The sequence below is a fragment of the Camelus bactrianus genome, chromosome 14, assembly GCF_048773025.1.
Source record: "Camelus bactrianus isolate YW-2024 breed Bactrian camel chromosome 14, ASM4877302v1, whole genome shotgun sequence".
Taxonomy (NCBI): Eukaryota; Metazoa; Chordata; class Mammalia; order Artiodactyla; family Camelidae; genus Camelus; species Camelus bactrianus.
Window position 1 is genome coordinate 31,626,376 of NC_133552.1, and position 17,260 is coordinate 31,643,635.

Sequence of the window (17,260 nt, forward strand, 5' to 3'; positions counted from 1 at the left end):
AGTGGAGTTGGCAACTGAAAAGAAACTTTGTGTTCCCAACAAGCTAGGTGAAGGACGGCTTTCACACACACTTCTCTCTCCGAACTGAGCATGTGGAGAGACGTTCGTTCATCTAGCACAAAGGGAACGGGTTGCAGGGGAAACTTTTACTCTGGATTCTCTGTCTGTTTCCTAGTGCCGGTTTGAAGTTCCTGCAGTTTTCACTGTAAAACCGAGTTGGAGCTTGTGCCTCCCCATATATATGTATGGAGTGTAGTTGGCAACTGAAAAGAAACTATGTGTTCCCAACAAGCTAGGTGAAGGACGGCTTTCACACACACTTCTCTCTCCAAACTGAGCATGTGGAGAGACGTTCGTTCATCTAGCACAAAGGGAACGGGTTGCAGGAGAAACTTTTACTCTGGTTTCTCAGTCTGTTTCCTAGTGCCGGTTTGAAGTTCCTGCAGTTTTCACTGTAAAACCGAGTTGGAGCTTGTGCCTCCCCATATATATGTATGGAGTGTAGTTGGCAACTGAAAAGAAACTTTGTGTTCCCAACAAGCTAGGTGAAGGACGGCATTCACACACACTTCTCTCTCCGAACTGAGCATGTGGAGAGACGTTCGTTCATCTAGCACAAAGGGAACGGGTTGCAGGAGAAACTTTTACTCTGGTTTCTCAGTCTGTTTCCTAGTGCCGGTTTGAAGTTCCTGCAGTTTTCACTGTAAAACCGAGTTGGAGCTTGTGCCTCCCCATATATATGTATGGAGTTCAGTTGGCAACTGAAAAGAAACTTTGTGTTCCCAACAAGCTAGCTGAAGGACGGCTTTCACACACACTTCTCTCTCCGAACTGAGCATGCGGAGAGACGTTCGTTCATCTAGCACAAAGGGAATGGGTTGCAGGAGAAACTTTTACTCTGGTTTCTCAGTCTGTTTCCTAGTGCCGGTTTGAAGTTCCTGCAGTTTTCACTGTAAAACCGAGTTGGAGCTTGTGCCTCCCCATATATATATGTATGGAGTGTATTTGGCAACTGAAAAGAAACTTTGTGTTCCCAACAAGCTAGGTGAAGGACGGCTTTCACACACACTTCTCTCTCTGAACTGAGCATGTGGAGAGACGTTCGTTCATCTAGCACAAAGGGAACGGGTTGCAGGAGAAACTTTTACTCTGGTTTCTCAGTCTGTTTCCTAGTGCCGGTTTGAAGTTCCTGCAGTTTTCACTGTAAAACCGAGTTGGAGCTTGTGCCTCCCCATATATATGTATGGAGTGGAGTTGGCAACTGAAAAGAAACTTTGTGTTCCCAACAAGCTAGGTGAAGGACGGCTTTCACACACACTTCTCTCTCCGAACTGAGCATGTGGAGAGACGTTCGTTCATCTAGCACAAAGGGAACGGGTTGCAGGAGAAACTTTTACTCTGGTTTCTCAGTCTGTTTCCTAGTGCCGGTTTGAAGTTCCTGCAGTTTTCACTGTAAAACCGAGTTGGAGCTTGTGCCTCCCCATATATATGTATGGAGTGGAGTTGGCAACTGAAAAGAATCTTTGTGTTCCCAACAAGCTAGGTGAAGGACGGCTTTCACACACACTTCTCTCTCCGAACTGAGCATGTGGAGAGACGTTCGTTCATCTAGCACAAAGGGAACGGGTTGCAGGAGAAACTTTTACTCTGGTTTCTCAGTCTGTTTCCTAGTGCCGGTTTGAAGTTCCTGCAGTTTTCACTGTAAAACCGAGTTGGAGCTTGTGCCTCCCCATATATATATGTATGGAGTGGAGTTGGCAACTGAAAAGAAACTTTGTGTTCCCAACAAGCTAGGTGAAGGACGGCTTTCACACACACTTCTCTCTCCGAACTGAGCATGTGGAGAGACGTTCGTTCATCTAGCACAAAGGGAACGGGTTGCAGGAGAAACTTTTACTCTGGTTTCTCAGTCTGTTTCCTAGTGCCGGTTTGAAGTTCCTGCAGTTTTCACTGTAAAACCGTGTTGGAGCTTGTGCCTCCCCATATATATGTATGGAGTGGAGTTGGCAACTGAAAAGAAACTTTGTGTTCCCAACAAGCTAGGTGAAGGACGGCTTTCACACACGCTTATCTCTCAGAACTCAGCATGTGGAGGGACTTTCGTTCATCTAGCACAAAGGGAACGGGTTGCAGGAGAAACTTTTACTCTGGATTCTCTGTCTGTTTCCTAGTGCCGGTTTGAAATTCCTGCAGTTTTCACTGTAAAACAGAGTTGGAGCTTGTGCCTCCCCATATATATGTATGGAGTGTAGTTGGCAACTGAAAGGAAACTATGTGTTCCCAACAAGCTAGGTGAAGGACGGCTTTCACACACACTTCTCTCTCCGAACTGAGCATGTGGAGAGACGTTCGTTCATCTAGCACAAAGGGAACGGGTTGCAGGTGAAACTTTTACTGTGGTTTCTGAGTCTGTTTCCTAGTGCCGGTTTGAAGTTCCTGCAGTTTTCACTGTAAAACCGAGTTGGAGCTTGTGCCTCCCCATATATATGTATGGAGTGGAGTTGGCAACTGAAAAGAAACTTTGTGTTCCCAACAAGCTAGGTGAAGGACGGCTTTCACACACGCTTATCTCTCAGAACTCAGCATGTGGAGGGACTTTCGTTCACCTAGCACAAATGGAACGTGTTGCAGGAGAAACTTTTACTCTGGATTCTCTGTCTGTTTCCTAGTGCCGGTTTGAAGTTCCTGCAGTTTTCACTGTAAAACCGAGTTGGAGCTTGTGCCTCCCCATATATATGTATGGAGTGTATTTGGCAACTGATAAGAAACTATGTGTTCCCAACAATCTAGGTGAAGGACGGCTTTCACACACACTTCACTCTCCGAACTGAGCATGTGGAGAGACGTTCGTTCATCTAGCACAATGGGAACGGGTTGCAGTTGAAACTTTTACTCTGGTTTCTCAGTCTGTTTCCTAGTGCCGGTTTGAAGTTCCTGCAGTTTTCACTGTAAAACCGAGTTGGAGCTTGTGCCTCCCCATATATATGTATGGAGTGGAGTTGGCAACTGAAAAGAAACTTTGTGTTCCCAACAAGCTAGGTGAAGGACGGCTTTCACACACACTTCTCTCTCCGAACTGAGCATGTGGAGAGACGTTCGTTCATCTAGCACAAAGGGAACGGGTTGCAGGAGAAACTTTTACTCTGGTTTCTCAGTCTGTTTCCTAGTGCCAGTTTGAAGTTCCTGCAGTTTTCACTGTAAAAACGAGTTGGAGCTTGTGCCTCCCCATATATATGTATGGAGTTCAGTTGGCAACTGAAAAGAAACTTTGTGTTCCCAACAAGCTAGCTGAAGGACGGCTTTCACACACACTTCTCTCTCCGAACTGAGCATGCGGAGAGACGTTCGTTCATCTAGCACAAAGGGAATGGGTTGCAGGAGGAACTTTTACTCTGGTTTCTCAGTCTGTTTCTTAGTGCCGGTTTGAAGTTCCTGCAGTTTTCACTGTAAAACCGAGTTGGAGCTTGTGCCTCCCCATATATATGTATGGAGTGTAGTTGGCAACTGAAAAGAAACTTTGTGTTCCCAACAAGCTAGGTGAAGGACGGCTTTCACACACAATTCTCTCTCCGAACTGAGCATGTGGAGAGACGTTCGTTCATCTAGCACAAAGGGAACGGGTTGCAGGAGAAACTTTTACTCTGGTTTCTCAGTCTGTTTCCTAGTGCCGGTTTGAAGTTCCTGCAGTTTTCACTGTAAAACCGAGTTGGAGCTTGTGCCTCCCCATATATATATGTATGGAGTGGAGTTGGCAACTGAAAAGAAACTTTGTGTTCCCAACAAGCTAGGTGAAGGACGGCTTTCACACACACTTCTCTCTCCGAACTGAGCATGTGGAGAGACGTTCGTTCATCTAGCACAAAGGGAACGTGTTGCAGGAGAAACTTTTACTCTGGTTTCTCAGTCTGTTTCCTAGTGCCGGTTTGAATTTCCTGCAGTTTTCACTATAAAAACGTGTTGGAGCTTGTGCCTCCCCATATATATGTATGGAGTGGAGTTGGCAACTGAAAAGAAACATTGTGTTCCCAACAAGCTAGGTGAAGGACGGCTTTCACACACACTTCTCTCTCCGAACTGAGCATGTGGAGAGACGTTCGTTCATCTAGCACAAAGGGAACGGGTTGCAGGAGAATCTTTTACTCTGGTTTCTCAGTCTGTTTCCTAGTGCCGGTTTGAAGTTCCTGCAGTTTTCACTGTAAAACCGAGTTGGAGCTTGTGCCTCCCCATATATATGTATGGAGTGGAGTTGGCAACTGAAAAGAATCTTTGTGTTCCCAACAAGCTAGGTGAAGGACGGCTTTCACACACACTTCTCTCTCCGAACTGAGCATGTGGAGAGACGTTCGTTCATCTAGCACAAAGGGAACGGGTTGCAGGAGAAACCTTTACTCTGGTTTCTCAGTCTGTTTCCTAGTGCCGGTTTGAAGTTCCTGCAGTTTTCACTGTAAAACCGAGTTGGAGCTTGTTCCTCCCCATAAATATATGTATGGAGTGGAGTTGGCAACTGAAAAGAAACTTTGTGTTCCCAACAAGCTAGGTGAAGGACGGCTTTCACACACACTTCTCTCTCCGAACTGAGCATGTGGAGAGACGTTCGTTCATCTAGCACAAAGGGAACGGGTTGCAGGGGAAACTTTTACTCTGGATTCTCTGTCTGTTTCCTAGTGCCGGTTTGAAGTTCCTGCAGTTTTCACTGTAAAACCGAGTTGGAGCTTGTGCCTCCCCATATATATGTATGGAGTGTAGTTGGCAACTGAAAAGAAACTATGTGTTCCCAACAAGCTAGGTGAAGGACGGCTTTCACACACACTTCTCTCTCCAAACTGAGCATGTGGAGAGACGTTCGTTCATCTAGCACAAAGGGAACGGGTTGCAGGAGAAACTTTTACTCTGGTTTCTCAGTCTGTTTCCTAGTGCCGGTTTGAAGTTCCTGCAGTTTTCACTGTAAAACCGAGTTGGAGCTTGTGCCTCCCCATATATATGTATGGAGTGTAGTTGGCAACTGAAAAGAAACTTTGTGTTCCCAACAAGCTAGGTGAAGGACGGCATTCACACACACTTCTCTCTCCGAACTGAGCATGTGGAGAGACGTTCGTTCATCTAGCACAAAGGGAACGGGTTGCAGGAGAAACTTTTACTCTGGTTTCTCAGTCTGTTTCCTAGTGCCGGTTTGAAGTTCCTGCAGTTTTCACTGTAAAACCGAGTTGGAGCTTGTGCCTCCCCATATATATGTATGGAGTTCAGTTGGCAACTGAAAAGAAACTTTGTGTTCCCAACAAGCTAGCTGAAGGACGGCTTTCACACACACTTCTCTCTCCGAACTGAGCATGCGGAGAGACGTTCGTTCATCTAGCACAAAGGGAATGGGTTGCAGGAGGAACTTTTACTCTGGTTTCTCAGTCTGTTTCCTAGTGCCGGTTTGAAGTTCCTGCAGTTTTCACTGTAAAACCGAGTTGGAGCTTGTGCCTCCCCATATATATGTATGGAGTGTATTTGGCAACTGAATAGAAACTTTGTGTTCCCAACAAGCTAGGTGAAGGACGGCTTTCACACACACTTCTCTCTCCGAACTGAGCATGTGGAGAGACGTTCGTTCATCTAGCACAAAGGGAACGGGTTGCAGGAGAAACTTTTACTCTGGTTTCTCAGTCTGTTTCCTAGTGCCGGTTTGAAGTTCCTGCAGTTTTCACTGTAAAACCGAGTTGGAGCTTGTGCCTCCCCATATATATGTATGGAGTGGAGTTGGCAACTGAAAAGAAACTTTGTGTTCCCAACAAGCTAGGTGAAGGACGGCTTTCACACACACTTCTCTCTCCGAACTGAGCATGTGGAGAGACGTTCGTTCATCTAGCACAAAGGGAACGGGTTGCAGGAGAAACTTTTACTCTGGTTTCTCAGTCTGTTTCCTAGTGCCGGTTTGAAGTTCCTGCAGTTTTCACTGTAAAACCGTGTTGGAGCTTGTGCCTCCCCATATATATCTATGGAGTGGAGTTGGCAACTGAAAGGAAACTTTGTGTTCCCAACAAGCTAGGTGAAGGACGGCTTTCACTCACACTTCTCTCTCCGAACTGAGCATGTGGAGAGACGTTCGTTCATCTAGCACAAAGGGAACGTGTTGCAGGAGAAACTTTTACTCTGGTTTCTCAGTCTGTTTCCTAGTGCCGGTTTGAATTTCCTGCAGTTTTCACTATAAAAACGTGTTGGAGCTTGTGCCTCCCCATATATATGTATGGAGTGGAGTTGGCAACTGAAAAGAAACTTTGTGTTCCCAACAAGCTAGGTGAAGGACGGCTTTCACACACACTTCTCTCTCCGAACTGAGCATGTGGAGAGACGTTCGTTCATCTAGCACAAAGGGAACGGGTTGCAGGAGAAACTTTTACTCTGGTTTCTCAGTCTGTTTCCTAGTGCCGGTTTGAAGTTCCTGCAGTTTTCACTGTAAAACCGAGTTGGAGCTTGTGCCTCCCCATATATATGTATGGAGTGGAGTTGGCAACTGAAAAGAATCTTTGTGTTCCCAACAAGCTAGGTGAAGGACGGCTTTCACACACACTTCTCTCTCCGAACTGAGCATGTGGAGAGACGTTCGTTCATCTAGCACAAAGGGAACGGGTTGCAGGAGAAACTTTTACTCTGGTTTCTCAGTCTGTTTCCTAGTGCCGGTTTGAAGTTCCTGCAGTTTTCACTGTAAAACCGAGTTGGAGCTTGTGCCTCCCCATATATATATGTATGGAGTGGAGTTGGCAACTGAAAAGAAACTTTGTGTTCCCAACAAGCTAGGTGAAGGACGGCTTTCACACACACTTCTCTCTCCGAACTGAGCATGTGGAGAGACGTTCGTTCATCTAGCACAAAGGGAACGGGTTGCAGGAGAAACTTTTACTCTGGTTTCTCAGTCTGTTTCCTAGTGCCGGTTTGAAGTTCCTGCAGTTTTCACTGTAAAACCGTGTTGGAGCTTGTGCCTCCCCATATATATGTATGGAGTGGAGTTGGCAACTGAAAAGAAACTTTGTGTTCCCAACAAGCTAGGTGAAGGACGGCTTTCACACACGCTTATCTCTCAGAACTCAGCATGTGGAGGGACTTTCGTTCATCTAGCACAAAGGGAACGGGTTGCAGGAGAAACTTTTACTCTGGATTCTCTGTCTGTTTCCTAGTGCCGGTTTGAAATTCCTGCAGTTTTCACTGTAAAACAGAGTTGGAGCTTGTGCCTCCCCATATATATGTATGGAGTGTAGTTGGCAACTGAAAAGAAACTATGTGTTCCCAACAAGCTAGGTGAAGGACGGCTTTCACACACACTTCTCTCTCCGAACTGAGCATGTGGAGAGACGTTCGTTCATCTAGCACAAAGGGAACGGGTTGCAGGTGAAACTTTTACTGTGGTTTCTGAGTCTGTTTCCTAGTGCCGGTTTGAAGTTCCTGCAGTTTTCACTGTAAAACCGAGTTGGAGCTTGTGCCTCCCCATATATATGTATGGAGTGGAGTTGGCAACTGAAAAGAAACTTTGTGTTCCCAACAAGCTACGTGAAGGACGGCTTTCACACACACTTCTCTCTCCGAACTGAGCATGTGGAGAGACGTTCGTTCATCTAGCACAAAGGGAACGGGTTGCAGGAGAAACTTTTACTCTGGTTTCTCAGTCTGTTTCCTAGTGCCGGTTTGAAGTTCCTGCAGTTTTCACTGTAAAAACGAGTTGGAGCTTGTGCCTCCCCATATATATATATGGAGTGTAGTTGGAAACTGAAAAGAAACTTTGTTTTCCCAACAAGCTAGGTGAAGGACGGCTTTCACACACACTTCTCTCTCCGAACTGAGCATGTGGAGAGACGTTCGTTCATCTAGCACAAAGGAACGGGTTGCAGGAGAAACTTTTACTCTGGTTTCTCAGTCTGTTTCCTAGTGCCGGTTTGAAGTTCCTGCAGTTTTCACTGTAAAACCGAGTTGGAGCTTGTGCCTCCCCATATAAATGTATGGAGTGGAGTTGGCAACTGAAAGGAAACTTTGTGTTCCCAACAAGCTAGGTGAAGGACGGCTTTCACACACACTTCTCTCTCCGAACTGAGCATGTGGAGAGACGTTCGTTCATCTAGCACAAAGGGAACGGGTTGCAGGAGAAACTTTTACTCTGGTTTCTCAGTCTGTTTCCTAGTGCCGGTTTGAAGTTCCTGCAGTTTTCACTGTAAAACCGAGTTGGAGCTTGTGCCTCCCCATATATATGTATGGAGTGGAGTTGGCAACTGAAAAGAAACTTTGTGTTCCCAACAAGCTAGGTGAAGGACGGCTTTCACACACACTTCTCTCTCCGAACTGAGCATGTGGAGAGACGTTCGTTCATCTAGCACAAAGGGAACGGGTTGCAGGAGAAACTTTTACTCTGGTTTCTCAGTCTGTTTCCTAGTGCCGGTTTGAAGTTCCTGCAGTTTTCACTGTAAAACCGAGTTGGAGCTTGTGCCTCCCCATATATATGTATGGAGTGTATTTGGCAACTGAATAGAAACTTTGTGTTCCCAACAAGCTAGGTGAAGGACGGCTTTCACACACACTTCTCTCTCCGAACTGAGCATGTGGAGAGACGTTCGTTCATCTAGCACAAAGGGAACGGGTTGCAGGAGAAACTTTTACTCTGGTTTCTCAGTCTGTTTCCTAGTGCCGGTTTGAAGTTCCTGCAGTTTTCACTGTAAAACCGAGTTGGAGCTTGTGCCTCCCCATATATATGTATGGAGTGGAGTTGGCAACTGAAAAGAAACTTTGTGTTCCCAACAAGCTAGGTGAAGGACGGCTTTCACACACACTTCTCTCTCCGAACTGAGCATGTGGAGAGACGTTCGTTCATCTAGCACAAAGGGAACGGGTTGCAGGAGAAACTTTTACTCTGGTTTCTCAGTCTGTTTCCTAGTGCCGGTTTGAAGTTCCTGCAGTTTTCACTGTAAAACCGTGTTGGAGCTTGTGCCTCCCCATATATATGTATGGAGTGGAGTTGGCAACTGAAAGGAAACTTTGTGTTCCCAACAAGCTAGGTGAAGGACGGCTTTCACACACACTTCTCTCTCCGAACTGAGCATGTGGAGAGACGTTCGTTCATCTAGCACAAAGGGAACGTGTTGCAGGAGAAACTTTTACTCTGGTTTCTCAGTCTGTTTCCTAGTGCCGGTTTGAATTTCCTGCAGTTTTCACTATAAAAACGTGTTGAAGCTTGTGCCTCCCCATATAAATGTATGGAGTGGAGTTGGCAACTGAAAAGAAACTTTGTGTTCCCAACAAGCTAGGTGAAGGACGGCTTTCACACACACTTCTCTCTCCGAACTGAGCATGTGGAGAGACGTTCGTTCATCTAGCACAAAGGGAACGGGTTGCAGGAGAAACTTTTACTCTGGATTCTCAGTCTGTTTCCTAGTGCCGGTTTGAAGTTCCTGCAGTTTTCACTGTAAAACCGAGTTGGAGCTTGTGCCTCCCCATATATATGTATGGAGTGGAGTTGGCAACTGAAAAGAATCTTTGTGTTCCCAACAAGCTAGGTGAAGGACGGCTTTCACACACACTTCTCTCTCCGAACTGAGCATGTGGAGAGACGTTCGTTCATCTAGCACAAAGGGAACGGGTTGCAGGAGAAACTTTTACTCTGGTTTCTCAGTCTGTTTCCTAGTGCCGGTTTGAAGTTCCTGCAGTTTTCACTGTAAAACCGAGTTGGAGCTTGTGCCTCCCCATATATATATGTATGGAGTGGAGTTGGCAACTGAAAAGAAACTTTGTGTTCCCAACAAGCTAGGTGAAGGACGGCTTTCACACACACTTCACTCTCCGAACTGAGCATGTGGAGAGACGTTCGTTCATCTAGCACAAAGGGAACGGGTTGCAGGAGAAACTTTTACTCTGGTTTCTCAGTCTGTTTCCTAGTGCCGGTTTGAAGTTCCTGCAGTTTTCACTGTAAAACCGTGTTGGAGCTTGTGCCTCCCCATATATATGTATGGAGTGGAGTTGGCAACTGTAAAGAAACTTTGTGTTCCCAACAAGCTAGGTGAAGGACGGCTTTCACACACGCTTATCTCTCAGAACTCAGCATGTGGAGGGACTTTCGTTCATCTAGCAAAAAGGGAACGGGTTGCAGGAGAAACTTTTACTCTGGATTCTCTGTCTGTTTCCTAGTGCCGGTTTGAAATTCCTGCAGTTTTCACTGTAAAACAGAGTTGGAGCTTGTGCCTCCCCATATATATGTATGGAGTGTAGTTGGCAACTGAAAAGAAACTATGTGTTCCCAACAAGCTAGGTGAAGGACGGCTTTCACACACACTTCTCTCTCCGAACTGAGCATGTGGAGAGACGTTCGTTCATCTAGCACAAAGGGAACGGGTTGCAGGTGAAACTTTTACTGTGGTTTCTGAGTCTGTTTCCTAGTGCCGGTTTGAAGTTCCTGCAGTTTTCACTGTAAAACCGAGTTGGAGCTTGTGCCTCCCCATATATATGTATGGAGTGGAGTTGGTAACTGAAAAGAAACTTTGTGTTCCCAACAAGCTACGTGAAGGACGGCTTTCACACACACTTCTCTCTCCGAACTGAGCATGTGGAGAGACGTTCGTTCATCTAGCACAAAGGGAACGGGTTGCAGGAGAAACTTTTACTCTGGTTTCTCAGTCTGTTTCCTAGTGCCGGTTTGAAGTTCCTGCAGTTTTCACTGTAAAAACGAGTTGGAGCTTGTGCCTCCCCATATATATATATGGAGTGTAGTTGGAAACTGAAAAGAAACTTTGTTTTCCCAACAAGCTAGGTGAAGGACGGCTTTCACACACACTTCTCTCTCCGAACTGAGCATGTGGAGAGACGTTCGTTCATCTAGCACAAAGGAACGGGTTGCAGGAGAAACTTTTACTCTGGTTTCTCAGTCTGTTTCCTAGTGCCGGTTTGAAGTTCCTGCAGTTTTCACTGTAAAACCGAGTTGGAGCTTGTGCCTCCCCATATATATGTATGGAGTGTAGTTGGCAACTGAAAAGAAACTTTGTGTTCCCAACAAGCTAGGTGAAGGACGGCATTCACACACACTTCTCTCTCCGAACTGAGCATGTGGAGAGACGTTCGTTCATCTAGCACAAAGGGAACGGGTTGCAGGAGAAACTTTTACTCTGGTTTCTCAGTCTGTTTCCTAGTGCCGGTTTGAAGTTCCTGCAGTTTTCACTGTAAAACCGAGTTGGAGCTTGTGCCTCCCCATATATATGTATGGAGTTCAGTTGGCAACTGAAAAGAAACTTTGTGTTCCCAACAAGCTAGCTGAAGGACGGCTTTCACACACACTTCTCTCTCCGAACTGAGCATGCGGAGAGACGTTCGTTCATCTAGCACAAAGGGAATGGGTTGCAGGAGGAACTTTTACTCTGGTTTCTCAGTCTGTTTCCTAGTGCCGGTTTGAAGTTCCTGCAGTTTTCACTGTAAAACCGAGTTGGAGCTTGTGCCTCCCCATATATATGTATGGAGTGTATTTGGCAACTGAATAGAAACTTTGTGTTCCCAACAAGCTAGGTGAAGGACGGCTTTCACACACACTTCTCTCTCCGAACTGAGCATGTGGAGAGACGTTCGTTCATCTAGCACAAAGGGAACGGGTTGCAGGAGAAACTTTTACTCTGGTTTCTCAGTCTGTTTCCTAGTGCCGGTTTGAAGTTCCTGCAGTTTTCACTGTAAAACCGAGTTGGAGCTTGTGCCTCCCCATATATATGTATGGAGTGGAGTTGGCAACTGAAAAGAAACTTTGTGTTCCCAACAAGCTAGGTGAAGGACGGCTTTCACACACACTTCTCTCTCCGAACTGAGCATGTGGAGAGACGTTCGTTCATCTAGCACAAAGGGAACGGGTTGCAGGAGAAACTTTTACTCTGGTTTCTCAGTCTGTTTCCTAGTGCCGGTTTGAAGTTCCTGCAGTTTTCACTGTAAAACCGTGTTGGAGCTTGTGCCTCCCCATATATATCTATGGAGTGGAGTTGGCAACTGAAAGGAAACTTTGTGTTCCCAACAAGCTAGGTGAAGGACGGCTTTCACACACACTTCTCTCTCCGAACTGAGCATGTGGAGAGACGTTCGTTCATCTAGCACAAAGGGAACGTGTTGCAGGAGAAACTTTTACTCTGGTTTCTCAGTCTGTTTCCTAGTGCCGGTTTGAATTTCCTGCAGTTTTCACTATAAAAACGTGTTGGAGCTTGTGCCTCCCCATATATATGTATGGAGTGGAGTTGGCAACTGAAAAGAAACTTTGTGTTCCCAACAAGCTAGGTGAAGGACGGCTTTCACACACACTTCTCTCTCCGAACTGAGCATGTGGAGAGACGTTCGTTCATCTAGCACAAAGGGAACGGGTTGCAGGAGAAACTTTTACTCTGGTTTCTCAGTCTGTTTCCTAGTGCCGGTTTGAAGTTCCTGCAGTTTTCACTGTAAAACCGAGTTGGAGCTTGTGCCTCCCCATATATATGTATGGAGTGGAGTTGGCAACTGAAAAGAATCTTTGTGTTCCCAACAAGCTAGGTGAAGGACGGCTTTCACACACACTTCTCTCTCCGAACTGAGCATGTGGAGAGACGTTCGTTCATCTAGCACAAAGGGAACGGGTTGCAGGAGAAACTTTTACTCTGGTTTCTCAGTCTGTTTCCTAGTGCCGGTTTGAAGTTCCTGCAGTTTTCACTGTAAAACCGAGTTGGAGCTTGTGCCTCCCCATATATATATGTATGGAGTGGAGTTGGCAACTGAAAAGAAACTTTGTGTTCCCAACAAGCTAGGTGAAGGACGGCTTTCACACACACTTCTCTCTCCGAACTGAGCATGTGGAGAGACGTTCGTTCATCTAGCACAAAGGGAACGGGTTGCAGGAGAAACTTTTACTCTGGTTTCTCAGTCTGTTTCCTAGTGCCGGTTTGAAGTTCCTGCAGTTTTCACTGTAAAACCGTGTTGGAGCTTGTGCCTCCCCATATATATGTATGGAGTGGAGTTGGCAACTGAAAAGAAACTTTGTGTTCCCAACAAGCTAGGTGAAGGACGGCTTTCACACACGCTTATCTCTCAGAACTCAGCATGTGGAGGGACTTTCGTTCATCTAGCACAAAGGGAACGGGTTGCAGGAGAAACTTTTACTCTGGATTCTCTGTCTGTTTCCTAGTGCCGGTTTGAAATTCCTGCAGTTTTCACTGTAAAACAGAGTTGGAGCTTGTGCCTCCCCATATATATGTATGGAGTGTAGTTGGCAACTGAAAAGAAACTATGTGTTCCCAACAAGCTAGGTGAAGGACGGCTTTCACACACACTTCTCTCTCCGAACTGAGCATGTGGAGAGACGTTCGTTCATCTAGCACAAAGGGAACGGGTTGCAGGTGAAACTTTTACTGTGGTTTCTGAGTCTGTTTCCTAGTGCCGGTTTGAAGTTCCTGCAGTTTTCACTGTAAAACCGAGTTGGAGCTTGTGCCTCCCCATATATATGTATGGAGTGGAGTTGGCAACTGAAAAGAAACTTTGTGTTCCCAACAAGCTACGTGAAGGACGGCTTTCACACACACTTCTCTCTCCGAACTGAGCATGTGGAGAGACGTTCGTTCATCTAGCACAAAGGGAACGGGTTGCAGGAGAAACTTTTACTCTGGTTTCTCAGTCTGTTTCCTAGTGCCGGTTTGAAGTTCCTGCAGTTTTCACTGTAAAAACGAGTTGGAGCTTGTGCCTCCCCATATATATATATGGAGTGTAGTTGGAAACTGAAAAGAAACTTTGTTTTCCCAACAAGCTAGGTGAAGGACGGCTTTCACACACACTTCTCTCTCCGAACTGAGCATGTGGAGAGACGTTCGTTCATCTAGCACAAAGGAACGGGTTGCAGGAGAAACTTTTACTCTGGTTTCTCAGTCTGTTTCCTAGTGCCGGTTTGAAGTTCCTGCAGTTTTCACTGTAAAACCGAGTTGGAGCTTGTGCCTCCCCATATAAATGTATGGAGTGGAGTTGGCAACTGAAAGGAAACTTTGTGTTCCCAACAAGCTAGGTGAAGGACGGCTTTCACACACACTTCTCTCTCCGAACTGAGCATGTGGAGAGACGTTCGTTCATCTAGCACAAAGGGAACGGGTTGCAGGAGAAACTTTTACTCTGGTTTCTCAGTCTGTTTCCTAGTGCCGGTTTGAAGTTCCTGCAGTTTTCACTGTAAAACCGAGTTGGAGCTTGTGCCTCCCCATATATATGTATGGAGTGGAGTTGGCAACTGAAAAGAAACTTTGTGTTCCCAACAAGCTAGGTGAAGGACGGCTTTCACACACACTTCTCTCTCCGAACTGAGCATGTGGAGAGACGTTCGTTCATCTAGCACAAAGGGAACGGGTTGCAGGAGAAACTTTTACTCTGGTTTCTCAGTCTGTTTCCTAGTGCCGGTTTGAAGTTCCTGCAGTTTTCACTGTAAAACCGAGTTGGAGCTTGTGCCTCCCCATATATATGTATGGAGTGTATTTGGCAACTGAATAGAAACTTTGTGTTCCCAACAAGCTAGGTGAAGGACGGCTTTCACACACACTTCTCTCTCCGAACTGAGCATGTGGAGAGACGTTCGTTCATCTAGCACAAAGGGAACGGGTTGCAGGAGAAACTTTTACTCTGGTTTCTCAGTCTGTTTCCTAGTGCCGGTTTGAAGTTCCTGCAGTTTTCACTGTAAAACCGAGTTGGAGCTTGTGCCTCCCCATATATATGTATGGAGTGGAGTTGGCAACTGAAAAGAAACTTTGTGTTCCCAACAAGCTAGGTGAAGGACGGCTTTCACACACACTTCTCTCTCCGAACTGAGCATGTGGAGAGACGTTCGTTCATCTAGCACAAAGGGAACGGGTTGCAGGAGAAACTTTTACTCTGGTTTCTCAGTCTGTTTCCTAGTGCCGGTTTGAAGTTCCTGCAGTTTTCACTGTAAAACCGTGTTGGAGCTTGTGCCTCCCCATATATATGTATGGAGTGGAGTTGGCAACTGAAAGGAAACTTTGTGTTCCCAACAAGCTAGGTGAAGGACGGCTTTCACACACACTTCTCTCTCCGAACTGAGCATGTGGAGAGACGTTCGTTCATCTAGCACAAAGGGAACGGGTTGCAGGAGAAACTTTTACTCTGGATTCTCAGTCTGTTTCCTAGTGCCGGTTTGAAGTTCCTGCAGTTTTCACTGTAAAACCGAGTTGGAGCTTGTGCCTCCCCATATATATGTATGGAGTGGAGTTGGCAACTGAAAAGAATCTTTGTGTTCCCAACAAGCTAGGTGAAGGACGGCTTTCACACACACTTCTCTCTCCGAACTGAGCATGTGGAGAGACGTTCGTTCATCTAGCACAAAGGGAACGGGTTGCAGGAGAAACTTTTACTCTGGTTTCTCAGTCTGTTTCCTAGTGCCGGTTTGAAGTTCCTGCAGTTTTCACTGTAAAACCGAGTTGGAGCTTGTGCCTCCCCATATATATATGTATGGAGTGGAGTTGGCAACTGAAAAGAAACTTTGTGTTCCCAACAAGCTAGGTGAAGGACGGCTTTCACACACACTTCACTCTCCGAACTGAGCATGTGGAGAGACGTTCGTTCATCTAGCACAAAGGGAACGGGTTGCAGGAGAAACTTTTACTCTGGTTTCTCAGTCTGTTTCCTAGTGCCGGTTTGAAGTTCCTGCAGTTTTCACTGTAAAACCGTGTTGGAGCTTGTGCCTCCCCATATATATGTATAGAGTGGAGTTGGCAACTGTAAAGAAACTTTGTGTTCCCAACAAGCTAGGTGAAGGACGGCTTTCACACACGCTTATCTCTCAGAACTCAGCATGTGGAGGGACTTTCGTTCATCTAGCAAAAAGGGAACGGGTTGCAGGAGAAACTTTTACTCTGGATTCTCTGTCTGTTTCCTAGTGCCGGTTTGAAATTCCTGCAGTTTTCACTGTAAAACAGAGTTGGAGCTTGTGCCTCCCCATATATATGTATGGAGTGTAGTTGGCAACTGAAAAGAAACTATGTGTTCCCAACAAGCTAGGTGAAGGACGGCTTTCACACACACTTCTCTCTCCGAACTGAGCATGTGGAGAGACGTTCGTTCATCTAGCACAAAGGGAACGGGTTGCAGGTGAAACTTTTACTGTGGTTTCTGAGTCTGTTTCCTAGTGCCGGTTTGAAGTTCCTGCAGTTTTCACTGTAAAACCGAGTTGGAGCTTGTGCCTCCCCATATATATGTATGGAGTGGAGTTGGTAACTGAAAAGAAACTTTGTGTTCCCAACAAGCTACGTGAAGGACGGCTTTCACACACACTTCTCTCTCCGAACTGAGCATGTGGAGAGACGTTCGTTCATCTAGCACAAAGGGAACGGGTTGCAGGAGAAACTTTTACTCTGGTTTCTCAGTCTGTTTCCTAGTGCCGGTTTGAAGTTCCTGCAGTTTTCACTGTAAAAACGAGTTGGAGCTTGTGCCTCCCCATATATATATATGGAGTGTAGTTGGAAACTGAAAAGAAACTTTGTTTTCCCAACAAGCTAGGTGAAGGACGGCTTTCACACACACTTCTCTCTCCGAACTGAGCATGTGGAGAGACGTTCGTTCATCTAGCACAAAGGAACGGGTTGCAGGAGAAACTTTTACTCTGGTTTCTCAGTCTGTTTCCTAGTGCCGGTTTGAAGTTCCTGCAGTTTTCACTGTAAAACCGAGTTGGAGCTTGTGCCTACCCATATAAATGTATGGAGTGGAGTTGGCAACTGAAAGGAAACTTTGTGTTCCCAACAAGCTAGGTGAAGGACGGCTTTCACACACACTTCTCTCTCCGAACTGAGCATGTGGAGAGACGTTCGTTCATCTAGCACAAAGGGAACGGGTTGCAGGAGAAACTTTTACTCTGGTTTCTCAGTCTGTTTCCTAGTGCCGGTTTGAAGTTCCTGCAGTTTTCACTGTAAAACCGAGTTGGAGCTTGTGCCTCCCCATATATATGTATGGAGTGGAGTTGGCAACTGAAAAGAAACTTTGTGTTCCCAACAAGCTAGTTGAAGGACGGCTTTCACACACACTTCTCTCTCCGAACTGAGCATGTGGAGAGACGTTCGTTCATCTAGCACAAAGGGAACGGTTTGCAAGAGAAACTTTTACTCTGATTTCTCAGTCTGTTTCCTAGTGCCGGTTTGAAGTTCCTGCAGTTTTCACTGTAAAACCGAGTTGGAGCTTGTGCCTCCCCATATATATGTATGGAGTGGAGTTGGCAAATGAAAAGAAACTTTGTGTTCCCAACAAGCTAGGTGAAGGACGGCTTTCACAC